We start from the raw sequence: 5661 nt of genomic DNA on the forward strand, positions 1-5661 counted from the left end.
GCTGGATTCAAACCCGCCACCTTAGGTGTATGTGGCTGGCGCCTTAGCTGCCTTAGCCACTTGAGCCACAGGTGCCGAGCCCCTTTATACACTTTTTAAAAATGTTATGGCTAGTGATTTTGACTCAAACCTCTAATCTCAACATTCTTCGAGGCTAAGGTAGGAGGATCACTTGAAGCCAGGAGTTTGATACCAGCCTGGGCAATATAGTGCAACCCCATGCCTACCAACCCCCCCCAATTGTCACATAAGTGGCTTATTCATAGTTTCTGTTAAAGGAGAAAAAGGTTTTGTTAAAGAGAAAATACTGTTAGGAATGATGGGTTTCCTTGGTTTTCATTAAATAATAACTTAAATACCAAAACTTCAGAAGTATATGATTTAAATAACATTTCAGGCTTTTAAATTGTTCTGGCCCAGTGCAGTGGCTCACACCTGTAATCCTAGTCTCGGGGAGGCCAAGGTATGCAGATTGCTTAAGCTCAGGAGTTTGAGACCAGCCTGAGCAAGAGTGAGATCCCATCTCTACTAAAAACAGAATAAAGTTAGCCAAGCATTGTAACTGGCACCTATAGTCCCAGCTGCTCTGGAGGCTGAGGCAAGAGGATTACTTAAGCCTAAGAGTTTGAGGTTGCTGTGAGCTATGGTGATGCCATTGCATCATCGGCAATAGAGTAAAACTATCGCCAGGGTGATAAGAGTAAAACTCTGTCTCCAAAATAAGTAAATTAATTAATTAAAAAAAATAAAAACATCTCTCTAAGGAAAAAGATGTTTCATATTGTTAATTTCTCTGTTGTACTTAGCTCTCTTTCATCTGTGGTACTTTTTCTAGCATATCTCTTGTCAGTCAGGGGTCTTAAATTTGACTATGGAGCAAAGCTAGGACTGGGTACAGTATAGGCCACTTTTATCTGTTGACTTAGAGCCAACATCCAAAAGCATTGTTTTTGCCTGGTTCCACAAATTACCTGTCTGCTTCCAGATACTAGCATTTTGGGGGGAATATTTTATTATGAAAAATTGCTTAATTAAGGGAATTAAGCTTAATTAAGAGAATTTTATGGTGAATACTTAAAACTCTCTCATTTAGGGCAGTGCCCCTAGCTCAGTCAGCAGGGAGCCAGCTACATACACTAAGGGTGGTGGGTTCAAACCTGGCCAGCAAAGACAACAATGCAACAACAACAACAAAAAAAAATAGCCAGGTGTTGTGGCGTGCGCCTATAGTCCCAGCTACTTGGGAGGCTGAGACGAGGATTGCGTAAGCCCAAGAGTTTGAGGTTGCTGTGAGCTGTGACACCATAGCACTCTACTGAGGGTGACAAACTGAGACAGACTCTGTCTCAAAAAAAAAAAAAACCCAAAAAAATAACCTCTCCCATTTAGACTCTAGCATTAACGTTTTATTATCCTTAATTTTTGACATATATCTGTCTTCCCTCTTTTTATCCATTAATTCACTGTATTTTATTCATTTCAGAGTAAATTATAGACATCAGTACATTTCCCCTAAAAACCTCAGACTGCATGTGTATTATTAACAATTCAGTATTTGTTTAGCTTTTTCTTTAGATGAAAAATTTATGTGAAATGAAATGCACAAATCTTAAGTGTATATTTGCTGACTTTTGAGATATGCATCATAATTAAATGAGGATGTGTGCTTAACAGTATTTTAAGTAAGTGTTGGCTGGAAATTCTGCTTAAGATAATATTTAAGTAGGCTTGTGTAAGTAGAGATTATAAAATTATCTTTATTAATTAACAAATTAATCAAGTCCCCCAAATGTAGGAGAGACTTAGTTACCATGCAGGAGGATCCTTATCTTTTGTATCTTTAAATATAGTAGAACAGTTGACCACCTCCCTACATTGACCACCTCCTTAAGTTGACCTAATTTTCATGGATCAAACGTGTACCACATTCATGTATGCATCAGTACAATAGGCCTAGTTCCTTATGTTGGTGAGTTTGTTACAATCCCTTGGTTGGTCAACTGACAGGTTCTACTTTATATCTTTGCCATCTCTGTTGGCTACAGTATTTTAACTTTGTGGCTTCTGGGTCCTTTTTGCTGATTATTCTTACCCTCTGCAGATATACTGGTGAATTTATTCAGAATTTGAAGTGAGTCTGTCCTCTTTTATTAAGAAATATACTCTTGGTGGCACCCATAGCTCAATTGGTAGGGCGCCAGCCACATACAGTGAGGGTGGCAGGTTCAAACCCAGCCTGGGTCTGCTAAAATCAACAATGACAACTTGCAACAAAAAAATAGCCAGGCGTTGTGGTGGGCATCTGTGGTCCCAGCTACTTGGGAGGCTGAGGCAAGAGAATCGCTTAAGCCAAAGAGTTTAAGATTGCTGTGAATTGTGATTCCATGGCACTCTACCAAGGGTGACAAAGTGAGACTCTGTCTCAAAGGAAAAAAAATACTCCTATACTTAACCTGGCAGGGAAGATACCATTATCACAAAGGTGATTTTCTCAGGGCAAGGCTTATCTATTGCACTTTGAATGTGCTTACCCCTGTAATTTCTCCAAATGTGGGAAACTCGACTGCATAATTTGTGAGAGTGGGGAACTGTGTTAGCACTTTCCCGTGTTTAAAAAAAAAAAAAACTAAGACTATTTCTTGCCTGTCATTGTGAGTGCTGGTGAAGTATTGATAGATGCCAGAGTGAACGAATATGAAGGGCAAAGTACTGTTCTGGCCTCCTTCTGGATGTAGAATGAGATTGTCCTAATTCTCAAATGGTTCATTATCTCCTAAGAAAGACAGGCAAATAAGTAATGGCAAAGTGATTCCATGCTAGAATAGAGGATGGGCAGAGTGCTCCATGACTGCTGGCAAGGGAGCCATTGATTCTCTCTGGGACAACACCAAGGGCTTCATAGCAGAGGTGGCATTTAAGTGCAGCTTAGAGAGTTTGAGGTAAATGTACTAGGAATTAAGTTGAAAAGTCATCAGAGTCTAGAATGTAGACAGTTATAAAGCCTATGTACTAAGTGATTTGATCAGAGCTGTACTATAGAACCTTTTGTGCCTCAGGTAGTAACTTTATAGCCTTCTTGCTGCTAATTTGAAGTTTCTTGCAGCCTCTCTCTGCCCCTATGATAGTCAGAATAATGGCTCCCCAGAGTTATCTGCAGAACCTGTGAATATTTTACCTTATATTGCAAGAGAGAATTTGAGATGTAATTCAACTGAAGACTTTAGGATAGGAGAGATTACCCTGAATTAGACGACTGGGCCTAATGTAATCAAAGAGGTCCTTAAAAATGGGAGAGGAAGTAGATGGTGAGAGTCAGGGGAAGAAATATATATGACTGTTGAAGATAGAAACAGAGAAATGTGTTATTGCTGGCTTTGCAAATGGTGGAAAAGTCAGAAACCAAAGAATGCAAGTATCCTCTAAAACAGTATTTTTCATTCAACCTTTGTTACGTCACGGCACACTTGAACCTATAGTTAAAATTCTGCAGCACACTTAAGTTATGTTGATCAAAAAAGAGTAAAGAAAAGAATATGCTTACAGGCCTGTGAACTTATTTCAAAAGTAATTGATAATTTTAAAAAAATTTCTTGGTACTCTTAAGATCCTCTTATAGCACACCAGTGTGCCAGGACACATTGGTTGAAAATCACTGCCCTAGGAGCTAGAAAGACAAGTAATTGGATTCATCCCTAGAGTCTCCAGAAGGAATATAGCTCAGCCAACACCCTAATTTTAGCCCACTGAGACCTGTGTCAGACTTCTGACCTCAGAACTGTTAGGTAATAGATTTGTGTTGTTTGAAGCCACAGAGTTGTAATAATTTACAGCAATAGGAAACCAGTACAGTGCTCCATCCTTAAGAGTTTATGAAGTAAAAATATTCTCCCTTTCTCTTTTTTGCAGGATGTTAATGATTTTGCCTCAAGAGAGAACAGTAGATTGATTATAAACTAAGCAGATTTTTCTTGTTATTTTGTAGCCACACCTGGAAGAAAATACAGACTTTATCATAACACTTATTCTTCATGTACTGAATTGTCATCTTTGTCTCCAAGGAGATTTTACCATGTGGTGGTGATAGGAACAAAAATCTCTTTGCAAATGTGAAATTCATGTTGTGGAATGGCTTTTGCTGTGCTTAACCCTACCATTAGACCTTTTCTCATTCTTGTTCTAGTCCCTCACTCCCCAGGGGTTCTTGCAGATTTCCCCCGCCACATTAATTTCTATATTCTTTTCATGTCCGTGGTACTACACCTTTTTAACATCCTTCTCTGGGCTCGGCACCCGTAGCACAGTGGTTATGGCACCGGCCGCATGCACTGAGGGGGGCGAGTTTGAACCTGGCCCAGGCCTGCTAAACAACAATGACAGCTGCAACAGAAAAATAGCCGGGTGTTGTGGCAGACACCTGTAATCCCAGCTACTTGGGAGGCTGAGGCAAGAGAATTGCTTAAGCCCAAGAGTTTGAGGTTGCTGTGAGCTGTGACACCACAGCACTCTACCAAGGGGACATTGTGAGGACGTCTCAAAAAAAAGAAAAAAATCCTTCTGTGGCTAAACTGCTTGAGGAAAGAAAATTACTCTTGTCTCATTTGCATTCCTAGCACCTACAATGGAGCCTGTCGGGTAGGAGGCACTCAGTGACTCTTGATAGCTACCTGAATCCTAAGACGTACATTATAGACTGTCTTTTGCCTTTCAGGAGTGTGCTTTGTCTTACTGGGAAGATTATTGGATTCCAGAGCATCAGGACTTCCTCTTATCACTTGTTCCTACACAGCAGTAACCAAATAGTATGTAAGCTCTAGAGAAAGGACACTATAAGATCCATTACGCTTCTGTAGCCACAATGGGAAAAGATAATGCTGGACATCATAAGGCAGAGATGAGATTAGAAGTAGCTTTCCTCTGTGGGGTTGTAGTTTCTTAGCACTTTATAAACCAAGCCTGTCTTATGCTCACAGTTCTTTTGTGCTCTTACATCGTTCTGCTGATGCCATCTACTCCTATGTGCCTCAGACTTCTCTCATCACCAAATAGCATAGCCTCTGAAACCTTAAATTATAGTATTCTTCTTTCTGACCATCTCCTCTTGTTCTCCTGGCTCTTTTATATCCCTGTTCGCACTATACATATTCTTCGAGGTTCCCCACAAATTATTCTGCACTTTCCTAGATTTTCTCATATTTGTACTCAAACTAGATCCTATTCACCAGACAAATCCCTCACAGTAGACATTCTCACTTCCCTGCTGCATAGTGGCTGTACATGCAAAAACCGTACCCCAGGGTTCACTCTGCAGTGTCCCTTCTGACCATGCAGTGAGTGCTGCTAGATGAAACCACAGACAGATTGCTGTGACAAATGTATAACTGTCTTTTGCACTGTCTTGCCCTTAGAACATCACTGCATGACCCAAACCTTTATCACTGTCCTTACCACTCATGGCCAGCTGCTACTCATCTCACTGGTAGCATACAGCCTTGCTTCCTACTTTGCCTAACATTTTTATTGAACTACTCACTAACTGTCAACATCCCACCTATCCTTACTTACTGAGGGTGGCAGGTTCGAACCCAGCCCCTGCCAGCTAAAACAGCAATGACAACTGCCACAAAAAATAAAATAAGCCATGCCATTGTTTAAAAAAAAAAA

At 40.3% G+C, this 5661-nt stretch overlaps 1 protein-coding gene and 1 non-coding gene across 2 annotated transcripts in view; both read left to right on the forward strand.

The window, feature by feature from the left end:
• The window catches only part of ZNF10 (zinc finger protein 10), a 34401-nt gene that overhangs the window by 3704 nt on the left and 25036 nt on the right, over nt 1-5661 (forward strand). The gene's annotated exons all lie outside the window — the stretch shown is intronic.
• LOC111726361 lies at nt 2445-2609 on the forward strand. Its single transcript, XR_002774155.1, has one exon. It is a non-coding gene; the product is annotated as a U1 spliceosomal RNA (small nuclear RNA).

Source organism: Otolemur garnettii, unplaced genomic scaffold, assembly GCF_000181295.1.
Source record: "Otolemur garnettii isolate 467f Iridium unplaced genomic scaffold, OtoGar3 scaffold00062, whole genome shotgun sequence".
Taxonomy (NCBI): domain Eukaryota; kingdom Metazoa; phylum Chordata; class Mammalia; order Primates; family Galagidae; genus Otolemur; species Otolemur garnettii.